Here is a 14,093-nt window from a genome sequence, read left to right as displayed (position 1 = left end):
CAGAGCCCCGAGCTGCGGAAAGGAGGGAAATAGGTACTAAATCCCGCAAGCCACAGAGATGATTTCTTACCGCTCTGAATATAAAACCTCTGAAAGCTGGTCAAGCTCCCAGAATCACCATATGGGGTGACAGGAACTTTGAGTCTGTGTTATCTGCTAAATGGAACACCAGCCTGGCTTTACTTCCTATTTTGTTGATGGCTACCTTCCAGAACCTTCTTTCATGAAGGACATGAAAAATATTTTGGGAGAGTTGCTATTTAATAACCTCTGATGCTTAAAAACAATGGACAGTCTCCAGAGGAGCAGGCCTTGCTTTCAGTAGGACACCAGCTAGATAGACCCAATCCACAATAAAGCTGTAATGCAATTTTTTAGAGGATTAGAGAGTGTCAGAACTGGGAGGCAAATTCAAGTCCAGCTCATCCAGGCCAGTATTACAGATGGGGAAACTGAGGCCTTAGAGCTGGAGTAGAGGGTCCAACCCATGTTTCCCAGCGATCAGGGTTTGCTCAACTATACCATTCTTCACTTTGCCTTGACGTTTTCATTCACTCATTCAGTACTTACTGATTATCTCCTGTGTGTCAGACACTTCTAGACACTGCTCATTTTGTTCCTTTGACGTTTTGAGATGAAATGAAAGAGATACAATTCTGTGGAATACGTTGAAGAAGGACAGGAAATTTTCTCTGCAGAATCCAGGTATTAGGAAAACTTTGTGGGCCTGGACATTCTAGAGAAACACCTGCTGTTCTGGGTGTACCTTTCAGATGGCCAAATGATATCATTGTCACATATGGATGGGACTTACCTGGTGGCATCCACTTACAATCCCCACCTCACTCCCAACAGCCACCTGGGTGGCCTGGCCCAAATGATTCTGGGACGGAAATTGTCAAGGGTTCTGTGGATCCAAAGTTGAGTGAGTGCTGGTGGGAACCCAGGCCTGTTGAAGACATGCAGATGTACGGGTCCCTCAATCTGTTTCCCATCATTCTCCTCCCACAGTTCACTTGTCAGTTCTTTGCTCTTGTTTACCTCTGTGTGAATAATTCCTCGATTATAAATAGAGAACTTGGCACTGAGTTTTGGATTATCTGTGATCTTTAACTTTCCCAGGGCAAAAGAAATTAAACCAACAAATCTCTTTGTTTCTCATGGTTCAGTATCCAAGCCATGGAAGCACTGATCTGTGTAGAGTGAGCCAAGCCTGAACCTCCCCACCCCTCCCCACCCCCTTGTACTCAGAGAAAGAAGTCATGCATGCATTCATTCATTAATTGATTCATTCAACAAATATTCAGTAAGCACCTATGTGCCAGACTCTATTCTAGACACTGGCGATATGGAGTGAAAAAAGACAATGTCCCGCCTTACCCTGTTTATATCTGAGTGGGGGTGACAGACAATAGGCAAACCAACCAACCAGCACCAACAACAAATATGCATATGTATATGTAGGTATATACATATATCAACTAGTGATAGGTGCCTGGGAAAAAAGTAAAGCAGGGTAGAGAGATAGGGGTGAGCGATGCACTATTTTAGACACGGTGGAGTCAGGAAGACCTTTCTGAAGAGGTGACATTTGGGCAGAGCTTGAATGAAGAGGAAGTGAGCCACATTCAAGCCCAAGAAAGAGCATTCCAGGCAGAAGGAACAGTCAGCGTAAAGCCCTGGGACAGGGACAGTGTGACAAGTGTTGGAGAACAACTAGGAGATGAGGGACTGGAGCAGAGTGAATGGTAGGCACGACCTGGGACAGAAGGTCAGAGTGGTGGGTAGGGGCCAGCTCAGGGAAGGAAGACTTTGGTGTTTGTTCTGAGCATGACGGGGTGTCCCTGGAGGCTCTGGAGCAGGGGAATGTCGCGGGAGGGATGCACGCTGGAAGGCTGGAGAGAAGCTGATGACAGCATGACCGGCCAGCTCGGGTTGTACGTTTGCACTCAGACATGTGGCAGATGGCAGCTCCACCTCATGGGTGGTGCCTCAAGTGCAAACCTTTGAGGGCTACCTGTGTCGGCAGGGTGGGGCTGGGCCTGCAAGCGCACTACCTCTATGCCAATTAATCTTAAGCCCAAAAAAAGGAAATGCTGATGTTTAAATAGCAGGGTTGGGACCCATGAGTCATAGAACCCTCAATCAACCAGGCCACTATTGGTAAGCTCTGGGAAGTGGCTGGTGCAAGGTCTTGAACTTCTAGCTAGGGTGTTTGGCCACTTGTTGGCACCTCTGTGGGGGCCTCTAGACACATTCAGAAAAATCAGACTCAAGTACAGACCTGGCCTTTGGGGGGTCTGGCTTATTTTTGGCTGACTGTATACTCTCTCATCAGTTCTCTTCCCAGGGCCTCTCATTTTGCAAAATGCAGGCTACCCTGCTGGGGAGCAGAGGGGAGAAGGGAAAGGCATGGGCTCTGGGTTCAGTCAGCCTGGGATGCAACCTTTGCCTGTCCACTTAACAAGTGTCTGAAAGCTTTTTTATTTTATTTTTTTTTTAGATTTTATTTATTTATTTGAGAGAGAGAAAGAGAGAGTGAGCATGAATGCGGGGAGAGGCAGAGGGAGAAACAGACTGCCCGCTGAGCAGGGAGCCCTATGCCAGGCTCTATCCCAGGACCCTGGGATCGTGACCTGAGCTGAAGGTAGACACTTTGCTGACTGAGACACCCAGGTGCCCCCTTTTTGGAAGCTTTTTAAAAAGTTACTGAACCTCCTAGAACTGCATTATCCAATGCAGTAGCCACCAGCCATGTGTGGCTATTTAAATTTTAATCAATTAAAATGAAATAAAATTTAAAAATTCAGTTCCTTAGTCCCACTTGGCACACTTCAAGTGCTCAATAGCCACACGGGGCTGGTGACTCTCATAGGATCGGACCGTACCGATATGGAGCGTTTCCAACATGGCAGGAAGTTCAATTGGACAGTTTTACTTCTTTAGAAAGGAAGTAACCCACGAGAAATGAAAAAGTTAACATGCAGAAAGCACAAGGTACTTTGCCTGTCTCATCAGATGTGCTCTGCAAATGACAGTCATCATGAGTCATCACATGAGTCTCTCTCCTGGCTCTGCTGCTGGCTAGCTATGGGGCCACTTGACTTCTCCAAGCCTCAGTTTTCTGTTTCGTAAAATGGGAATAAAAAGTAATGCTGAGTGAATTCCTCAGAGCCTAACTTGATGCTTGTTTTTCTCACTTCTCCCCGGACCTATGAGAACCAGCCAGCCCTCAGCTGACTTCTCTAGACCAGAGTTTGGGATTTTCCAGTCCTGGCACACTTGGCGGGAGGCATGACTTGTATTGTGGCTCAGTAATAGATTCTGGAGGTTTTAACCAACTTTAAGGGTTTGAATATGGTTTGTGGCGTGAAGTTCAAATGAAACAAGTGGGCAGGTCTGATCAAGAAAAAGAGTCATTTGAACTCAAGTCAGATACTCACCTAGCTCTGATGTTCTGAAAACGGTCATGACTTGGGTCCCCCAGCCCAGGCCCTGCTTCCTTGCTTAAATGTTCCTTCTGCGGATGCAGCTCCCAGGGAAGGTTCTCAAGCAGTCCTTCTGGTATCTTGGCCTCCAATCAGGCTTCCTCTTTCCACTTTGGGGTTTTGTTGTTGTTTAACATTTATTAACTGCAGGCATTTAGTGGGTGGAAGTTGGGATTTGCCTGGGGCTGGAAGGAAGTCATTTGCCAGGCCAGGATAAGGTGTGGTTTAAGAGTTGAAGCTGGAATCCCCTTCACCTGCTTAATTCATTTCAAGGGAGATTTGTTTTCAACTTCCAAATTACCTGCTAGGATTTCTTGACCTGAGATCCTATCTCCCCTGGCTGTTTTCTTTCATTTCCGATAAGAAAGACAAAGAAAAAAAACAGACTGAGAGGCTCAAGAACATTCTGGCACTCTTTTAAATAAAATTGCACACAACGCATGATTTTCTTTACTGTCTTCTATAACACAGGTAGCAGAAGGTCTGTACAAGGCGTGGGCACCTCTGCTCTAGGGAGGCATGCCTAGGGAGACATCACCCCGGGGGAGTGAACGCAATGGGGGTTTTACAGAAAACTCCAGAAGTAGTGGAGACGAGGGCAGGGACCCTGTTCTGTTTCGCTCACAGCTCTCTCCACTGCCTTTAGGCTCTTGGCTGAGAGCTGCTCGTCTTTGCCCACTAGTGACCCAAGTTTGCCTGCTGGTGACCCCCTGTTGGAGGTGTGGGCTGTTCAGGGAGCCTGATCAGAGAATGAACAGAACTGAAGTGGGCCCCAAGCATTGCCAAGCAAAAGACCCAACAAACCAGGGTTACAGGGAGTGTTAAACTCATGAGGGAGTCCCCAATAAATTGCAGTTCAGAAGAAACAAAGCCAGAAGGCCCTGTCCCCAGCTCTTGGAGCAGGAAGCTGCCTAAGTGCTTTTGTAAGCAACAAGACAAAAAAACAAGAAGAAAGAGAAAAAGGAGGAGGAGGAGGAGAGGCAAAGACCCTTTTAAGATATAGATCAATTATTTTAAGCTAGCAGCTCTCAAATATTTTGGTTTTAAGGACTCCTTTATACTCTAAATTTTTTGAAGACCCCAAAAAGCCTTTGTTTCTGTGGGTAGTATCTATTGATGAATCCTGGGGTATCCCCAGTGATCCGCATCTCCTAGCATTCGTGCCCTGTGCATTCTCCCACAGTGAATCAGGTCTAGTCTGGGTGACTGGTAGAGAATGGCATAAGACAGGGTGTGTGACTTCAGAGGCTAGATCATAGGAGGGACTCAACGTTTCTGTCTGGTCTCTTCTGTTGTTCGCTCTGGAGAAACCTGACCGCCATGTTTTGAGTAAGTGGGAGAGACCTGCATGAAGAGGAACCAAGTTCCCCTCTCAACAGCAACAACTGAGCAAGCTTGTGAGTGAGCCGCTTTGAAAGCAGACCCTCCAGCCCCAGTCAAGCCTTTAGATGACTATAATGTCATGAGAGACCCCAAGCCAGAACTGCAGTGTCAAGCCACTTCTGAATTCCTAATCCACAGCAACCATGAGGGTAACAAATGATGATAGTTGTTTTAAGCTATTTGGTTTTGGAGTATTTAATTAAATCATCTACCATATTAAAATTAAAACAGAAGAATATTTAGTATTTCTTTGTTAATCCATCTAATAGTATTCATTTATAGGAATAGTCATATCTATTACTTCATTAAAATTCATAAATTTTTTTACTTGTTAAAAAGTTAAAAATAACATAAGCTTCTTGTAAAAATAATTGTGTTTTCCACAACAAAACAGAACAAAATTTAGTGAGAAGAGTGACAGTGTTTTACATTTTTGCAAATCTCTTTAATGTCTAGCTTAATAGAAGACAGCTGGATTCTCATATCTACTTCTGCATTCAATCAACTGTGATAACGTTGTTTTGATTGAACTATATGAAGGAAACCCAGCCTCACATAGATATGTAGCTGGAAAAGGGAGGGCTATTCTAACAGCCTTTTCAGATAATTGTGGATATAGGTATCCCCACTTTTCAAAAGTCTGTTTTACACCATTTTGCTTCTATGAAAGATCCACATTAGTGCCTGTTTTCATTAACCGAAAGAAATCCTAAGAGGATTTTCACTTTTATGAAAAAGGGCAAAAAGTGAAAATGCTGTTCATTCAGCATTTGGTTTGCAGGGAGCCCTTATAGAGGCCGCTCGCACCCCAACCAGCGGGAGTGGCGCCGCCCAGCTCCTTCCTCGGGAACTACACTCAGCATCTGAGCATCCCGCCACCAGAGCTTTGAACTGCGTCGTCGCTGAGGGGCATTTGTTAGCAAGATGTGTCCTAAGACTGAGAAAAGCCAAAGAGAAGTATTTTGGAGTCTGAGAACCCTCAAAAAATCTTCCGTAAAGGTGATTGCCTCTTTACCTTTCAGCTTACAAAAGATTTCATAGGAACACTCTACTTTTGGACAGTGGGGGTGGCCTGTAGTCTTCTTTGGCACCATACCAAAACTCAACAAATGGTAGCTCATGAAACGTTAGTTGCAATGTAGCATCTGAAACGATAGCAATCACCTTCTCAGGCTCAGTTACATTAAAATCCGTTTGGTCTGTCTGGCACTTTGCATGGCCCGTGTGTGATTATATAATGCTACGCATGGGTCATTTGGAAAATATTGCTTCACTAAGTTACGTGGATCTTCCAAATTGGATGTATTTCATGATGAAAACTAAAAATTCACATTTGCTAATAACACACTGGTCTCATCAGAAACCTCCTTAAGCATCGGGAAGGTGTTGAGCTTTGTGGCAGGTCCAAGTTTTCAAAAACTCTAATTTTTGCTTGAAAGCTTGTAGTTTGGCAACAAATACTGTCAGTTATCTTTCTTGAAGTGACAAGCTCTGTTTGTTCATTTGGGAGAAAGCGGCTGTCCAAGAACCGAGTCTGAATAGCCGAGGTTATTCGGTCCTTTTGAGCAAACACGGTGTTTCATGGAAGGGCTAGTTCAGCTCATAACTCCCTCCTCTCGCGAATGCCTTTCCTCCAAACAACCTTTGGGCTTCAGGACGCTTACTTTCCAGTTCGCCATGCAGATAGTAAAAAGACGTGCACTTTGGGCAAGATTTCATAAAACTAATAATTTTGACTGCTTCATCTAAGACATTCTTAAGTCAAAACTGGTTTCTTTTTCTTTTTCTTTTTGTCCTGTGACATTCTGGCTGTGAAGACTGTCGTGACTGCCAGTACAGTGTCTGACCCCAGCATTTTACCCAAATGTCAGCACAGTGGAGAAGGCAAAGGACAACTTGGCATTATGATAAAAATGATTTTGACCTTGCAGACACCCTCATAGGGTCTCAGGGACCCCAGGTTTCCATAGATCTTATTTTGAGAACCATTGCTTTAGAGAAAAGGGTGCCTTTTATCACTGGCAGCATTTATGGGGGAATGGACTATATGCGGAGACATACGTGCACCGGGTCTTTGTGTCTGATTGTGATGGCCATGCTTTGTTGCATAAGCTAGAAAAGATATCATTAAGACATCAGCTTATTCTTGTGGATGGACTTGATAGGAGACAAGTTCTTTGTTTAAGGGAAGTTAGTGTGTTTTCACACTTTTGTTTGCCCCACTCATAAAGGGTGTGTGCATGGCAGGAGGAAGCTAGGCACCAAGAAACTTCTCAGACTGTCTCTGTTGAATAATTAAGGTCAACGAGGAGGCTGTCGCCTGCACCCCTTCCTCTATAACATTTTCTTCTCTCCTTTTCATCCAATGAGTAGTGGGAGCTCTGTGGACTGCAGAAGACAAGCTGTTCAGGGGAGCAGGGTCCTTGAAGCTCCAAGCTTAAGGTGTGAGGGGTCTTCCTCGCATCCACGAGATAAGCAGCAGGCCCAAAAGGTGGCATGTGCTCCAGGGGTCATGGCATCTGTGAGGATTTATCACTGCGGGAGAGCTTAAGGCGCTGCCTCTCTGGAGCCCTCGGCATTCCTGTGAGGCCGACTTAGAGAACACAGGGAGAGGCGTGGTGCTGTTTCACTCTCATTCGGTTTCGCTCGTACATTTTTCTTGCTGCAGAAATGCCGAGTAGGTTGGAACCCCACACCTGACTGGGCTCGGCTCTTTGGTGAGTGACTGTGTAGCTGGTCTGTCTGTGATCACAGGCCCTGTCTGCGAGCGGGAAACAACAAGCAGTTGTGTCCGGATCCCTGGGAACTGGAGACCTTTCCACATCTGTTGGCCTGGTCGGGGGCGGGAGAAAATCACCAGAACCTTCCAACATGGGGCCAGAGCAGGGAGACAAAGGGGAAGCCTTAAGCCACTGGTGACCCTGGGTCATATGACCACCCCGTGGTCCTCCCCCGTCCCCTTTCATCCCCTCAGGTCCCCAACGCTCAGCCTTTTCATCATTCTCCAGGTCAGCGAGATCGGGTTTATGGGAGTTGACCAGAAAGCTTATCAAATGAAGGCAGAAGCAGGTGTCTGCAAAGCTCCTCCCTGTGGAAAGCTGGGTCGAGCAAGGTTGACAGTGTGGCTGAGGCCAACATCCCACGCTAATTGCGTTTTCTTTCCTGGAACTCTTTCTCTCTTTCCTCTCTTTCTGGTTTGGAACCCCTAGAGGGCTCTGGGAACCAGTCACCAAAACAAACCCTTCAAAGAGCTACGGACTGAGGGGGAAAAATACTCAGGGATGTGACATCATGGGCTGAACAGTGGCCCTTCTATGCCAAAGCCCAGGAAACACCGTTTGGAGGTGTCTAGAGGCTTCTACCCAGTGGTGTGCTGGAACCAGTTCCTATGAGCTCGTGAGGATAGATTGCACACTCCCCTTCCCGACTTCAAAATCATGATGTCATGTTGGTCGCTTGAACTGACCATGGTGGGAATATTTACATCACAGAAATCGGCAAGTTGCAAACCAGGCTTTCTCTGCTCCCAAACTAGTTGTTAAACATTTACCAGCATGCCACTGCCTCCACTATAGAGATTGTCATTCAAAGTATGATTCTCAGATCAGTTATATCTGAATTTCTTAAGGAAAAGAGAAGATGAGGCTGGTTGTGTTGTTGTTTAAAATGTAGATTTCTTGGCCAACCTGAACTAAATGGATCGGATTCTTTGGAGGGGAGCCTGAGGAAATGCATTTTTAGCACGTTGCGAAGGTTATTAATAAATTCAGTAAAGTTTAAGACTTCAGGCTTAAGGAGTGGGAGAGAAGAGTGGGTGTACATCTGGCTCTTGGCGTCTGGAAGCAACAGCTGGCTCCAGTCCCAGTTGGCCTGAGAATGGACAGCTGTTTTCCCTCGAGATATAAACTTCATGACAGGAAAAGGAGGTGGGAACTCTGGGGTGCTAGCCCCCGCAACAGACAATTGGTTCTGCCTTGGATCTTAGGATGTCTCTACTTTCTAACCCTGAGACTTGGACCCAAGATGACATGGGCAAATGCCCAGACATATGCACCATCATTTGTATTGTTGAGAGGGCTGGTGGAGCCCAGGGAGGGCCCATGGTCAGTTTTTCATGTTAGATTGCTCAAGACAGCATTTTTCTTTCAGATTTGTACAGGCATTAGCAGAAGCTTTCACAACCAAATGTGATTTGTGAAGCAAGGACCCTGTTTACTTTAGCCTACTGAGCTTGGAAGACAAGCTCCTTTAAGGCAGAAAGAAAAAGAAAAGAAAAGGGATGAAAAGAGAATTCTTTCTTTCCTCGGCTGTGAAACAGAAAGTTCATAGATGACCCAACCCTACTTTTGATTTGTTTTGCTTCTACCTGAGTGAGTGGTTCCCATTAATTTTTCCTGAAAATTTTCATCCCAGTCCTGGGAGGTAGGTATTGATGAGAAAACAAAGACCAGGCCAGGTAACATGAAAACGGAGCAGTAAGTGCCAGAGCTGGAGTTTGGACCCCAATTCTTATGACCAAAAACAAAAAGAAAAACAAAAAAACTAATGTGCTTTCCTCCCAAACACAATGCAGTATTTTCTCTGCATGGAGTTGGAGCCCAGAGAAGTCCGTAATAGGCAACTGGGGATGGTGCTATTGAACATCTGAGCTCAAAGTTTTGTCAGTTCCTAAACCATCAGAGTTCCTTATGTACTGATGCAGATTCACAAAAGCCACATGTAAAACTTTCAAGATTATAAACTATTGAATTACAAACTATTAGATTATTGGCTATTAGATTATCCACCGGAATGGATAATTGAGAGCCGGCCATGTTTATGAATATAATTTAGGTATTCCCCATATTGGACATTTAGGCTTGCAGCAGTTCATCAAATTTATGATCAAGTCCTATATGTTTGCTCTAACTGTTCAGGGCTTTTATTAAACATGAAATTTCATCAAATGGGAGGGGGAAGTGGCCAAATAACCCACTTTGGGAAAACAAGATGTGATCTCAAGTATTTTTTGCCAGGTTTCCTAGCCCTTTTTTGTACCTAGAAACTCTCTTCCTGATCCAGGGACCCAAATCCGCCTTGAAATCATTCATTCGTTCAGCAAATGTATAGTGAGGACAGTCTGTGTCAGACACTGGGTGAGGCGCAGGGAAGAACAGGAGGCAGACAGACCTCATCTTGTCCTCATGAAGCTTAACGGGCTACTGGGAGACAGATACTGTACAAATAAATATAAAAATAGATATGTGATCATACATTGTCTTAAGCGCTATGAAAGATAAGTACTTGGTACAAAGAGGAAGGTCAACAGTTTTGAAAGATCATCTGCAATGAGAACATTTATATGAGACCTTGTTAATGGGGTTTTTTGTTTTTATTGGTTTTGGTGGCATAAGCGTTTATTGAGAGTTTGGGACACTTGAAAAGGAGATGTCAAGTAGGCAACTAAATATCCAAATCAAGAGAGAAGTTGGTTTGGGAGTGAGCAACACAGAGGCAGACTCAAGCCTTCCTGAGATAATAATTTAGAGGTGCAAGAGGAGAAGCAAGGTCTGAGCCCCGTGCCCTGGGCTGCCATCTGTGGCCTCGCTCTGACAGAGGAGGAGGACGAGCTCCCCAGAGAGGAGACAGTCCTGGAAGCCATTGGAAGAGGCTGTTTTATTAGTGTCCATATGCTAGCACAAAAATCAGAAAAGCAATTCAGGGCCCCCAGCACATATCTGACCCCCAGCTCCTCTTTTCCCATGAGCCAGGCAGGCTGTCTGTGGGTCAGTGAGTGACTTGAACTGGCGCTCTGGGAACTTGGACTGGCCTTGTCCCAGGCAGTGCCTCATGACACTAAATTATTACTATCTCTTCCTTCCTCAGTCCCAAGCTCCTTAACCCCTAAGCTGCTGAGTGTGTAGGTATTCGAAAGAAAGCAAATAAGCCAGTTTACGCTGATGTGTCAACGCTGTTTAACCAGCTAGTTCTCATTGAGATATATTGTTGAAAAAAGGCAGAACTAGATCTCTCATCTGTGGAATTTCGGGCCACCTAATATGTTTAAGGTGATGCTCTTGGGAGGGAAGACACCCTGAGGTGGGGGCTGTCTCGCTGCTTCCCCTCTCCCTTCCTTTTATTGTTCCTGTAGCCACTCTTCTTCCTCTATTTCTGAATCTCTAGAGTCTTGAAAACCTCCACCATTTTCAGAGTGGTCCCTTTAGCCTTCACGGCCATGCCCCTGACAATTATGTTTATTAACAAAAACTATTATTGGGCACTTGTTATGTGCAAATAGTAGGCCAAGCATTTGACACAGGTTGACCTCACTGAGATATCAGAGCAACCCTAGGAGGTTGGGCCAGTCACCATACTCGTTCTGGAGGTGAGGCCATGGAGGATTAGTCATGTGAATCAGCTGCCTATGGACACACCGCTAGTAGACTGAGATGTGAAACAGTGTCTTGCTCCCCAGTCCACCCTCAGGTGGTGTGGGTAGGATAGAAGCTAGAGACTGCCCACGTTTGTGTTTGCTGTCCTGAGAATCCAGAAGTGAATCGCAGATCTGGTTCACTGAGTTGGCTCTTACAATGCCTGACTTAGTTTGCCCCATTCCGAGGTTTCGCAGGTGGACAGCCCAGGCGAAGCCCACAGTTGCTGATTACAAGCAAGATGGGAGTTATGTGGGGTGTCAACTTCTGTCTCTTGAAAGAGAGGACAAAAAAAACAAAAACGTCTCCTCATCCTAGAAAAGATGAGGTTGAGGACACAATCTTTTCAAGCCAAACTTCTTGGGCAGAGCTTAAAGTAACCACAGAAGAATATGGATGCTTCCCTGTTTCTGAGATGTCCGAATTTTTCTTTCTCTGGAACAGAGCCTTTGGAAGGTTCCGTAATCCTCCCTCTCCTGGCTCAGAGGCCCAGCTAACTTTATAAAACCTCCCAGAGCCATCTGATTTGAAGCATGTACCGGCTCGTGTGTGCAAGACAGTAATTACCTCCAATTCCAGTTAGGAAAGCTGAAACCTGCCTTTTTCATGCCTCAAACAATTATGGAAACGCCTTTTGAAGCTCTGGATAGAATAGAAAAGCAAAACAAACCAGAGCCAATTAGAGCCTGGGATTTGAGTATGGCTTAGTTTTGTGCAGCGGGACTCAGGAGGAACTGTGGGAGAGGGTCAGGGGTCACTCCAAACCTCCAGCTGCCGACCAATTTTGCCTGTGCCAAAAAAACCATGATTTTGTATTTAAAATCAAGGCCTCTCTCCTGGCCCAGGAACAGCCTCTGCATCAGCTGCAAAGAAGACTCCCTGATTAGATAAGGGCTGGAATGCATTTGATGTTGAGCAAAAACAGTTCTCTGACAGCTTTCCTTACATGCCATTAGAATGTTTTTCCCTCAGCTGAAACTCGGCGAGATAAACTGAATCCCCAGGGACTCTTGTTTTGGGGTACATATTTGAGGAATTTATGTGGCCTGTGTGTTATTTGGAGTTAAGGTTCTCCGGCCCCAAAAGTCCTCTGGGCTTAGTGGTGGAATCTGGCCATTTGGAGTCAGGCTGGGTAACCACTGCTATGAGAGCAGAAAGCAGAATATGGGGCAAGAGGTCACAGGTCAGCTGGCAGCCCTGGGGTGGGGTGGAAGCCTTAGGGCTCATGCTTCTTCATAGTACCCAGGACAGTTCTGTGACATTCAGCACTGTGCCCTAAAGTACAGAGATGGAAGTAGAACTGGGGTATGGAGGTTGAAGCCACCCTAGAATTGTCCTGGCCAAGAGCTCTTCATGACAGTGACTGTCCAGGTGGCCTTTTGAATTACTAGGACTGGATTGACTGTTAGGGCAACAATTCAAAAGGAGGCTCCCTTTTGAATTTGGATTAGGGTAAAATGTGGCACCACAGAGCCCCAAGAGAACCCACTCTGCTAAATTCATGCCCCTACCCCAAGCTGATAAAGAGGAGCTTTCTCTTGGCCATAGCGTAAGTACTTAGCTCTCTATCTGCCTGTTTCCACTGCCTTGACAGTGGACCTTGATGTCTTGCCTCAACTATAACAGCCTTTATGGGGATAGGACGCCTATAGAGCAAAGCAAAAAAGGCACTTTGATTAGGAATGTGTCTGCTGCCCTCAAGAAGGGGTGAATATCAGTGTCTGGAGACAACAAAATGGCCGGCTCTGTGACTGTAAGAGAAAATGTTCATGTTAGTAGACCTTTTAGTAATTATAAGAACCAAGATGTATCACAGCTTTACCAAGTACCACACACTGTTCTAAAGGCTTTGCATGGTTCACTCATTTACTCCTGACTCCAGCCCTATAGGGTAGGTACTGTTATTATCCTCATGTTGCATATGAGGAAAGTGAGAGTGGGAGAGGTCACATGACCTGCCCAAGAACATACACAGAATCAGCCCCGATCAATGGACCAACAGAGAAAGCTCCCGTCATGATCCCAGAGTGGCTTAGAAGCACTGAAAAGTTTGACACATATATAACAAGATGCTTAAAATGTAAAAAGCCAACTTTTTCAGGCTGGACAGGCTAAAAGTATATGGATATAGATAGTGTATGGATACTCTGAGTGGGTAGCCCACTAGAGTGTTGGAATTGGAACCACCTCTGAAGGATATAAGCCCATTACAAGTACTACACTCACCTTCCCTAGTAGATAGGTAGGCTAAGTGTGTCCACAGGCTCAAGCTGGTTTTACATAAAGTGCGCCTAACAGATCTAGAACACATGATTTAAAAATGTTCTGGAGACATGCTTTTGAGATTTTAGGGCTAACTGTGGGAGAATGCTCTCAGTCTCCTATGAACTGACCCTTGCGCTCATCATGAAGGAGGGTCCCAGCTGCCTGTGTCATTGATTTGACCTCATGGGATGGGTTCTTTATCTCGGTTCTGATGAGGAGTAGAAGCATTGAAACTTGAGAAGTTTCATGTTTTGGGTCTTCTCAAGAAGGCGGGTGCATCTGTAGCTTTTTGAATACCATATATGGCCTGCTCAACCTTTCCTCTGAAGCAGGTCCCCAGTGACTCTTCCCTGGCATGCAGCAGAGACTGCCAGCTGCTAAGTAGGCTCTCAACTGGGCTACGAACATCCATGATAGGGATGCTCAGCTTTTCCTTTTGGGGTCTGTGATCGGCAGAATCAAAGATGTCCATGTCCTAATCTCTGGAACCTGTGAATATGTTATATTTGATGAAAAGGGAGCAGTAAGGTAATAGATGGAATTAAGG

General features: G+C 45.4%; 1 protein-coding gene across 13 annotated transcripts in view; it reads left to right on the top strand.

Annotated features, from left to right (window-relative positions):
- The window catches only part of RAD51B (RAD51 paralog B), a 716,334-nt gene that overhangs the window by 588,019 nt on the left and 114,222 nt on the right, over positions 1–14,093 (top strand). The window lies entirely within an intron of this gene.

Source organism: Ursus arctos, unplaced genomic scaffold (genome assembly GCF_023065955.2).
Source record: "Ursus arctos isolate Adak ecotype North America unplaced genomic scaffold, UrsArc2.0 scaffold_25, whole genome shotgun sequence".
Taxonomy (NCBI): domain Eukaryota; kingdom Metazoa; phylum Chordata; class Mammalia; order Carnivora; family Ursidae; genus Ursus; species Ursus arctos.
This window is presented reverse-complemented; position numbering and strand designations above follow the sequence as displayed.